Genomic DNA, 11,215 nt, shown 5'->3' with positions numbered 1-11,215 from the left:
ATTAATTTATCTCTAATTCTTTAATTTGCTTATTGTGAATATTTTCGTTTTTAATTCATCCCTAATTTATTAATTCAGTTATTATGGATTTATTTGTATTTACTATTAATTTATTACTAATTTTTATATTTTCTTTATTTATTTGTTATTAATTTATTATCCGTTTGTTGATTTACTCATGGACTTAATTTTTATGAATTCATCGCTAATTTATTAAATTACTTATTATGAAATTATTTATCATTATTTGAATTTATTGGTTATCAATCTATTACTAATTTATTAGTTTAGTTATTATGAATTTATTTTTTTAAGAATTTATTAATAATCTATTAATTTTCCTGTGATGAATTTTATTATTAATTTGTCACCAATTTATTGATTTATAATTAGTTTATTACTAATTTATTGATTTAGTTATTGTGAAATTATTTATTTTAATTTATTTATCACTAATTTATTTGCTTATCGTGAATTTATTTATTTTTGTTTATTATTAATTTATTAGTTTACTAAGCACCGAGCACCCGGGGTACTGAGCACCGAGCACTGAGCACTGATCCGTAAGCACTGAGTACTGAGCACCGGGTACTGAGCACCCGAGGTACTTAGCACTGAGCACTGAGCACCAATCTGTAAGCACTGAGTCCTAAGCACCAGGCACCCGGGGTACTGAGCACCGAGCACCCTGGGTACTGAGCACCAAGCACCCAGGGTACTGAGCACCAAGCACTGAGCACCAATCTGTAAGCACTGAGTCCTAAGCACCAGGCACCCGGGGTACTGAGCACCGAGCACTGAGCTCCGATCTCTAAGCACTGAGTCCTAAGCACTGAGTACCAGGGGTACTGAGCACCGAGCACCCGGGGTACTGAACACCGAGCACTGAGCTCCGATCCGTAAGCACTGAGTCCTAAGCACTGAGTACCAGGGGTACTGAGCGCCGAGCACCCAGGGTACTGAGCACCAAGCACTGAGCACCGATCCGTAAGCACTGAGTACTGAGCACTGAGCACCCAGGGTACTGAGCACCGAGCACTGAGCACCCAGGGGTACTGAGCCCCAAGCACTGAGTTCTGATCCGTAAGCACTGAGTACTAAGCACTGAGCACCCGGGGTACTGAGCCCCGAGCACTGAGTTCTGATCCGTAAGCACTGAGTACTAAGCACTGAGCACCCGGGGTACTGAGCCCCGAGCACTGAGCACCGAGCACCGATCCGTAAGCACTGAGTCCTTAGCATCAGGGGTACTGAGCACTGAGCACCCAGGGTACTGAGCACTGAGCACCCAGGGTCCTGAGCACTGAGCACCGAGCACTGAGCTGTGATCCGTAAGCACTGAGCACTGAGCACTGAACACGGGGAACCCAGGGTACTGAGCACCGAGCACCGATCCGTAAGCACTGAGTCCTAAGCACCAGGGGTACTGAGCACCGAGCACCCAGGGAACCGAGCACTGAGCACCCAGGGTACTGAGCACCGAGCAACCAGGGTACTGAGCACCAATCACTGAGCTCCAATCAGCACTGAGTCCTAAGCACCAGGCACCCGGGGTACTGAGCACCGAGCACTGAACACCAATCCATAAGCACTGAGTCCTGAGCACCAAGCACTGAGCTCGGACCTGTAAGCACTGAGTCCTAAGCACTGGGCACCAGGGGTACTGAGCACCAAGCACCCAGGGTACTGAGCACCAAGCACTGAGCTCCGATCCGTAAGCACTGAGTACTGAGCACCCAGGTTACTGAGCACTGAGCACCCGGGGTACTGAGCACTGAGCACCCGGGGTACTGAGCACCGAGCACTAAGCACCGATCTGTAAGCACTGCGTCCTAAGCACGGAGCACCCAGGGTACTGAGCACCGATCTGTAAGCACTGAGTACTAAGCACTGAGCACCCGGGGTACTGAGCACCGATACGTAAGCACTGAGTACTAAGCACTGGGCACCTGGGGTACCGAGCACCGAGCACCCAGTCCTGAGCTCCGAACGGGGGTAGAAATTAAATCTGTGATGAAATAACGACAATTAGTAATAAATAATCATGATGTTATAAAAATTAAATTTATCATAATAATAAATAATAAAAGAATTAATTATAATGTAAAATTTAAATCTGTAAAAACAAAAAATAATTATATTAAAATATTAAATTTATAATGATAATAATCGAAAAATTAAATTCATAATAATAAAAGAATTAATTATGTAAAATTTAAATTTGTAAAAATAAAAAAAATATTAAAAAATTAAATTCATAATAATGATAATCGAAGGAACCATTGTACAAAAATTAAATCCGTGATCATCGCCCTGATCAAGTCCACAGTTCAAATAGAAATCACCAAAATAAAATGATATAAAATTAATCATAAACGAATTATTAATTAAAATGATCTAAAAAAATTAGTTTCCAGGACCCCCACGCGCAATGGGCTGAGGTCAGTTTTTTTTAAAAAAAAATATAAATTTATTTATTCAATCGAATGAAATATATTTATTTATTAAAAAGTATATTTATTTATTCAACCAAATGTTGACTTGTTATATTTATATTATAATTTATTATGAAATTATTTACTTATTGTGAATTTATTACGGATTTTTTAATTTATTTTCTGTCTCATATTTATTTTTTATCTTAAAAATATATTTATTTATTGAGTCAAATGTTGACTATTATATTTATATTATACTTATTTATTATGAATTTAATCATTGCGAATTTATTGCTATTTTTTATTTATTTTCTGTTTCATATTTATTTTTTATTTTCCTTTTATTTCTCTGTTTTACTCATTTCTTACTCTATTTTATCTTGTTTATTCATTTATTTTATTATTTTATTTACTATCGTTTCCTCCTCACGCCCGTGTGGTCGCCGGGACTCGAACTCGGGACCCCGGGAAGAGCGGGCCGAGGGAATTAAAACTTTAATTTAATTTTAATTTAATGTAATCAGAATTTTAATTTCATTTTTATGCAATTAGAACTTTAGTAATTTTTATTTAACGTAATTAGAACTTTAATTTCATTATTTTAATGCAATTAGAACTTTAATTTTAATTTAATTAGAATTTTTGATTTGATTTTATTGTAATTAGAACTTTAATTTTTATTTAATGGAATTAGAATTTTAATTTCATTTGATTTTTTGTAATTAGAAATCTAATTTAATCTTTATTTAATGTAATTAGAATTTTTGATTTGATTTCATTGAAATTAGAAATTTGATTTAATTTTTATTTAATGTAATTAGAATTTAATTTGAGTTGATCTTAATTCAATTAGAACTTTAATTTTCATTTAAATTTAATGTAATTAGAATTTTAATTTGATTTCCTTGTAATTAGAACTTTAATTTTAATTTAATGTAATTAAATTTTTAGTTTCAATTTAGTTTGATTTTAACCTAATTAAACGTAATTAAACTCTTATTTTTATTTTATTTTATCTCAATTAAAGTTAATTAAAACCCATTTTAAAAAAGTTTTGAAATCAAAGTTAAAAACGCTCCAAGGTCCCCTAATTGCATTCGATTTTAATGTGAGTTCGGTGAGATGAGTTTATTTTAATTTAATTAAAATACAAGTATTTTGATATCATGAGCATTTCCATTTCATTTCTTTTGAGGTAAAATTAATTAAAATCTTGATTTAATGAACACGAATTAAGATTTTAATTGAGTTCAAATGAATTCATTTTAACTTTAGTTTAACGAAGACGAACTTATTATTTTAATTTATATTTTATTTTATATTTATATTTTATTTTATGTTTTATATATTTATATTTTAATTTATATTTATTTTTTAATTATTAAAATTAAATATTTATTATTTAATTTATATTTACATATTTTGATTTATATTTATTATTTTAATTTAATTAAAATGCATTTAATTTAATGAGTTTAACTTAATTAAAATGAGTTTCTTTTAACTTTAACAAAAATGAATTGATTTTAATTTCGTCCGATTTATTAAATTCATTTTTATCATTAAATTTGATTTATTGAATTCATTTAAATCGTTTTAGTTTTAATATAATCATCATTAAATTAAAGTTTTAAAATTAATAACAGTCACGTTTTCATTTTATTTCTTTTTAGGGAAAACTAATTAAAATGTTGATTTCATTAAGTTTTGATCAACACGAATTAAGATTTTGATTTAATTTAGATTTTAATTTAATTTAATTTAGATTTTAATTTGATTTAATTTAGATTTTAATTTAATTTAATTTAGATTTTAATTTGATTTAATTTAGATTTTAATTTAATTTAGATTTTAATTTGATTTAATTAAAATAAATTTATTTTCATTTCAACAATCGGTAAAATTCGTTTTTTTTAAAAAAATATTTTACTTTCTAATATTCATTTTATTATTTTTTTCCTTGGCCGGGTGCTGGGTGCTGGGTGACCCGGGTGCTGCGCTCAGTGTTTCTCAGACCAATTTTCATTGGGTCGCGTTCGCGGCCAGCCTGGGCGACGGGAGACTCGGTGCTCGGTGCTTGGTGCTGGGTGCTTAGTACCCTGGGTGCTCACTGCTCGGTGCTCAGTACACTGGATGCTCAGTGATCAGTGCTTGGTGCTCGGTGCTCAGTGCTTGGTGCTCAGTGCTCGGTGCTTGGTGCTCGGTGCTTGGTGCTCAGTGCTCAGTGGTTGGTGCTTGGTGCTTAGTGCTTGGTGCTCAGTGCTCAGTGCTCGGTGCTTGGTGCTTAGTGCTCAGTGCTCAATGCTCTGTGCTCGGTGCTTGGTACTCAGTGCTTGGTGCTTGGTGCTTAGTGCTTGGTGCTCGGTGCTTGGTGCTTGGTGCTCAGTGCTCAGTGCTCGGTGCTTGGTGCTCATTGCTCAGTGCTCAGTGCTTAGTGCTCAGTGCTCGGTGCTTGGTGCTCAGTACTCGGTGCTCGGTGCTCAGTACTTGGAGCTCAGTGCTTAGTGCTTGGTGCTCAGTGCTCGGTGCTTGGTGCTCAGTGCTCGGTGCTTGGTGCTCAGTGCTTACTGCTCAGTGCTCAGTGCTTGTTGCTTAGTGCTTGGTGCAGTGCTTGGTGCTTGGTGCTCAGTGCTTGGTGCTCTGTGCTTGGTGCTTTGTGCTCAGTACTTGGTGCTTGGAGCTCAGTGCTTAGTGCTTGGTGCTCAGTGCTCGGTGCTTGGTGCTTGGTGCTAGGTGCTCAGTGCTCAGTGCTCGGTGCTCGTTGCTTAGTGCTCGATGCTCGTTGCTTAGTGCTTGGTGCTCAGTGCTCGATGCTCGTTGCTTAGTGCTTGGTGCTCAGTGCTCTGTGCTTGGTGCTCAGTGCTCGGTGCTTGGTGCTCAGTGCTCGGTGCTTAGTACTCAGTGCTCGGTGCTCAGTGCTCGGTGCTCGGTGCTTGGTGCTCAGTGCTTGGTGCTCAGTGCTCAGTGCTTGGTGTTTGGTGCTCGGAGCTTAGTGCTTGGTGCAGTGCCTGGTGCTTGGTGCTCAGTGCTTGGTGCTCAGTGCTCAGTGCTTGGTGCTTGGTGCTCGGAGCTTAGTGCTTGGTGCAGTGCCTGGTGCTTGGTGCTCAGTGCTCAGTGCTTGGTGCTCAGTGCTCGGTGCTTGGTGCTCAGTGCTCGGTGCTTAGTACTCAGTGCTTGGTGCTTGGTGCTCATTGCTCGGTGCTTGGTGCTGGGTGCTTAGTACCCCAGGTGCTTAGTGCTCGATGCTCGTTGCTTAGTGCTTGGTGCGCAGTGCTCGGTGCTCAGTGCTTGGTGCTTGGTGCTCGGTGCTCGGTGCTCGGTGCTTGGTACTCAGTGCTCAGTGCTCGGTGCTCAGTGCTCAGTGCTTGGTGCTCAGTGCTCGGTGCTTGGTGCTCAGTGCTCGGTGCTTAGTACTCAGTGCTTGGTGCTTGGTGCTCATTGCTCGGTGCTTGGTGCTGGGTGCTTAGTACCCCAGGTGCTTAGTGCTCGATGCTCGTTGCTTAGTGCTTGGTGCGCAGTGCTCGGTGCTCAGTGCTTGGTGCTTGGTGCTCGGTGCTCGGTGCTCGGTGCTTGGTACTCAGTGCTCAGTGCTCGGTGCTCAGTGCTCGGTGCTCGGTGCTTGGTGCTTAGTGCTTGGTGCTCAGTGCTCAGTGCTCGGTGCTCAGTGCTCGGTGCTCGGTGCTCGGTGCTTGGTGCACAGTGCTTGGTGCTCAGTGCTCAGTGCTTGGTGCTTGGTGCTCGGAGCTTAGTGCTTGGTGCAGTGCCTGGTGCTTGGTGCTCAGTGCTCGGTGCTTGGTGCTCAGTGCTCAGTGCTTGGTGCTTGGTGCTTAGTGCTTGGTGCTCAGTGCTCAGTGCTTGGTGCTTGGTACTCAGTGCTCGGTGCTCGGTGCTTTGTGCTCGGTGCTCAGTGCTTGGTGCTTGGTACTCAGTGCTTGGTGCTTGGTGCTCAGTGTTTAGTGCTTGGTGCTCGGTGCTCAGTGCTCAGTGCTCGGTGCTTAGTGCTTGGTGCTTAGTGCTCAGTGCTCAGTGCTTGGTGCTGGGTGCTCAGTGCTTGGTGCTCAGTGCTTGGTGTTCAGTGCTTGGTGCTCGGTGCTCAGTGCTTGGTGCTCGGTGCTTGGTGCTCGGTGCTCAGTGCTCGGTGCTTGGTGCTCGGTGCTTGGTGCTCAGTGCTTGGTGCTCGGTGCTTGGTGCTTGGTGCTCGGTGCTTGGTGCTCGGTGCTTGGTGCTTGGTGCTCAGTGCTTGGTGCTTGGTGCTCAGTACTAGGTGCTTGGTTATCTGTGCTTGGTGCTCACTGCTCGGTGCTTGGTGCTCGGTACTCAGTGCTCAGTGCTTGGTACTCAGTGCTTGGTGCTCGGTGCTCAGTGCTCGGTGCTCAGTGCTTGGTGGTCGGTGCTCAGTGCTCGGTGCTCAGTGCTCGGTGCTCAATGCTCTGTGCTCGGTGCTTAGTGCTTGGTGCTCAGTGCTCAGTGGTTGGTGCTTGGTGCTTAGTGCTTGGTGCTCAGTGCTCAGTGCTTGGTACTCAGTGCTTGGTACTCAGTGCTCAGTGCTCAGTGCTCAATGCTTAGTGCTTAGTGCTCAGTGCTCAGTGCTCAGTGCCCGGTGCTTGGTACTCAGTGCTTGGTGCTCGGTGCTCAGTGCTCAGTGCTCAGTGCTTGGTGCTCGGTGCTTGGTGCTCAGTGCTTGGTGCTCGGTGCTTGGTGCTCAGTGCTTGGTGCTTGGTACTCGGTGCTCAGTGCTCGGTGCTTGGTGCTCAGTGCTTGGTGCTCAGTGCTTGGTGCTTGGTGCTCGGAGCTTAGTGCTTGGTGCTCGGTGCTCAGTGCTTGGTGCTCAGTGCTTAGTGCTCGGTGCTGGGTGCTCAGTGCTCGGTGCTCGGTGCTTGGTGCTTGGTGCTTAGTGCTCGGTGCTTGGTACTCAGTGCTCAGTGCTCGGTGCTTGGTGCTTGGTGCTCGGTGCTCAGTGGTTGGTGCTTGGTGCTTGGTGCTTAGTGCTTGGTGCTTAGTGCTTGGTGCTTAGTGCTTGGTGCTTGGTGATCTGTGCTTGGTACTCGGTGCTCAGTGCTCGGTGCTTGGTGCTCAGTGCTTGGTGCTCAGTGCTCAGTGCTTGGTGCTTGGTGCTCGGAGCTTAGTGCTTGGTGCTAGGTGCTCAGTGCTTGGTGCTCGGTGCTCAGTGCTTGGTGCTCGGTGCTTGGTGCTTGGTGCTTAGTGCTTGGTGCTCGGTGCTTGGTGGTCGGTGCTTGGTGCTCAGTGCTCAGTGCTTGGTGCTCGGTACTCAGTGCTCGGTACTCGGTGCTCAGTGCTTGGTGCTTGGTGCTCAGTGCTTGGTGCTTGGTACTCAGTGCTTGGTGCTTGGTGCTCGGTGCTCGGTGCTCAGTACTTGGTGCTCGGTGCTTGGTGCTCAGTACTTGGTGCTCGGTGCTTGGTGCTTGGTGCTTAGTGCTTGGTGCTCGGTGCTTGGTGGTCGGTGCTTGGTGCTCAGTGCTCAGTGTTTGGTGCTTGGTACTCAGTGCTTGGTGCTCAGTACTTGGTGCTCGGTGCTTGGTGCTCAGTACTTGGTGCTCGGTGCTTGGTGCTTGGTGCTTAGTGCTTGGTGCTCGGTGCTCAGTGCTCGATGCTTGGTGCTCAGTGCTCGGTGCTCAGTGCTTGGTGCTTGGTGCTCAGTGCTTGGTGCTTGGTACTCAGTGCTTAGTGCTTATTAATTGGTGCTCGGTGCTCGGTGCTTGGTGCTCGGTGCTTGGTGCTCAGTGCTTGGTGCTTGGTACTCAGTGCTTAGTGCTTATTAATTGGTGCTCGGTGCTCGGTGCTTGGTGCTCGGTGCTTGGTGCTCAGTGCTCAGTGGTTGGTGCTCGTTGCTCAGTGCTCGGTGCTCAGTGCTTGGTGCTCGTTGCTCAGTGCTCGGTGCTCAGTGCTTGGTGCTCGGTGCTCGGTGCTTGGTGCTCGGTACTCAGTGCTTAGTGCTCGGTGCTTGGTGCTCAGTACTTGGTGCTCAGTGCTTGGTGCTTAGTGCTTGGTGCTCGGTGCTTGGTGCTCGGTGCTTGGTGCTCAGAGCTCAGTGGTTGGTGCTCAGTGCTCGGTGCTTGGTGCTCGGTGCTCAGTGCTCAGTGCTCGGTGCTCAGTGCCTGGTGCTTGGTACTCAGTGCTTGGTGCTTGGTGCTCAGTACTCGGGGTGCTGGGTGCTCAGTGCTTAGTGCTCGGTGCTTAGTGCTTGGTGCTCAGTGCTTGGGGCTTGGTGCTCGGTGCTCAGTGCTCGGTGCTCGGTGCTTGGTGCTCGGTGCTCGGTGCTTGGTGCTCAGTGCTTGGTGCTTAGTGCTTGGTGCTTAGTGCTTGGTGCAGTGCATGGTGCTTAGTGCTCGGTGCTTGGTGATCCATGCTTGGTGCTCAGTGCTTGGTGCTTGGTGCTCGGTGCTCAGTGCTCGGTGCTCAGTGCTTAGTGCTTGGTGCTCAGTGCTTGGTGCTCAGTGTTTGGTGCTCGGTGCTTGGTGCTCGGTGCTCAGTGCTTGGTGCTCGTTGCTCAGTGCTCGGTGCTCGGTGCTTGGTGCTAGGTGGTCGGTGCTTGGTGCTCAGTGCTTGGTGCTCAGTGCTTGGTGCTTGGTGCTCAGTGCTCAGTGCTTGGTGCTCAGTGCTCAGTGCTCGGTGCTTGGTGCTCAGTGCTTGCTGCTCAGTGCTTGGTGCTCGGTGCTCAGTGCTTGGTGCTCAGTACTCGGTGCTCAGTACTCGGTGCTCAGTGCTTGGTGCTTGGTGCTCAGTGCTTGGTGCTCGGTGCTCAGTGCTTGGTGCTCAGTGCTCAGTGCTTGGTGCTTGGTACTCAGTGCTTGGTGCTCGGTGCTTGGTGCTCAGTGCTCAGTGCTCGGTGCTCGGTGCTTGGTGCTCAGTGCTTGCTGCTCAGTGCTTGGTGCTCGGTGCTCAGTGCTTGGTGCTCAGTACTCGGTGCTCAGTACTCGGTGCTCAGTGCTTGGTGCTTGGTGCTTGGTGCTCAGTGCTCAGTGGTTGGTGCTCGTTGCTCAGTGCTTGGTGCTCAGTGCTTGGTGCTCGTTGCTCAGTGCTCAGTGGTTGGTGCTTGGTGCTTAGTGCTTGGTGCTCAGTGCTCAGTGCTTGGTACTCAGTGCTTGGTACTCAGTGCTCAGTGCTCAGTGCTTAGTGCTTAGTGCTCAGTGCTCAGTGCTCAGTGCCCGGTGCTTGGTACTCAGTGCTTGGTGCTCGGTGCTCAGTGCTCAGTGCTCGGTGCTTGGTGCTCGGTGCTTGGTGCTCAGTGCTTGGTGCTCAGTGCTCATTGCTCAATGCTTAGTACTTGGTGCTAAGTACGCTGGATACTCAGTGCTCGGTGCTCGGTGCTTGGTGCTCGGTGCTCAGTGCTCGATGCTTGGTGCTCAGTGCTCGGTGCTCAGTGCTTGGTGCTTGGTGCTCAGTGCTTGGTGCTTGGTACTCAGTGCTTAGTGCTTATTAATTGGTGCTCGGTGCTCGGTGCTTGGTGCTCGGTGCTTGGTGCTCAGTGCTTGGTGCTTGGTACTCAGTGCTTAGTGCTTATTAATTGGTGCTCGGTGCTCGGTGCTTGGTGCTCGGTGCTTGGTGCTCAGTGCTCAGTGGTTGGTGCTCGTTGCTCAGTGCTTGGTGCTCAGTGCTTGGTGCTCGTTGCTCAGTGCTCGTTGCTCAGTGCTTGGTGCTCGGTGCTCGGTGCTTGGTGCTCAGTACTTGGTGCTCAGTGCTTGGTGCTTAGTACTTGGTGCTCAGTGCTTGGTGCTCGGTGCTTGGTGCTCGGTACTCAGTGCTCGGTACTCGGTACTCAGTGCTTGGTACTCGGTGCTCAGTGCTTGGTGCTTGGTACTCAGTGCTTGGTGCTTGGTGCTCAGTACTCGGGGTGCTGGGTGCTCAGTTTTCCTGACTTTCCCCATCTTCTTTCCCTTATGTTCTCAAGGGGATGGAGCACTCAGCACCCAGCACTGTGATCACCCAGCACCCAGATCACCCAGCACTGAGGACTCAGCACCCAGATCACCCAGCACCCAGATTACTGAGCACCGAGGACTCAGCACCCAGATAACCCAGCATCGTGATCACCAAGCACGAACGACTTAGCACCCAGATAACCCAGCACTCAGATCACCCAGCACCCAGGACTCCGCATTCAGCATCCATATTCCCCGGCACCTGGATAACTCAGCACCCAGGAGGACTCAGCACTCAGCATGTGGGTGCTGTGCTGAGTCCTCCTGGGTACTGTGCTGAGTCCTCCTTGGTGCTGTGCTGAGTCCTTGTGGGTGCTGCGCTGAGTCACACTGTAGACACTGTAGACACTGTAGACACTGTAGTGTAGACACTGTAGTGTAGACACTGTAGACACTGTAGACACTGTAGACACTGTAGACACTGTAGTGTAGACACTGTAGTGTAGACACTGTAGTGTAGACACTGTAGTGTAGACACTGTAGACACTGTAGACACTGTAGTGTAGACACTGTAGACACTGTAGACACTGTAGTGTAGACACTGTAGTGTAGACACTGTAGACACTGTAGACACTGTAGTGTAGACACTGTAGACACTGTAGTGTAGACACTGTAGACACTGTAGACACTGTAGTGTAGACACTGTAGACACTGTAGTGTAGACACTGTAGTGTAGACACTGTAGTGTAGACACTGTAGACACTGTAGTGTAGACACTGTAGTGTAGACACTGTAGTGTAGACACTGTAGTGTAGACACTGTAGTGTAGACACTGTAGACACTGTAGTGTAGACACTGTAGTGTAGACACTGTAGTGTAGACACTGTAGTGTAGACA

The sequence above is a fragment of the Microtus pennsylvanicus genome, chromosome Y (assembly GCF_037038515.1).
Source record: "Microtus pennsylvanicus isolate mMicPen1 chromosome Y, mMicPen1.hap1, whole genome shotgun sequence".
NCBI lineage: Eukaryota > Metazoa > Chordata > Mammalia > Rodentia > Cricetidae > Microtus > Microtus pennsylvanicus.
Note: the sequence above shows the minus strand (reverse complement) of the source record.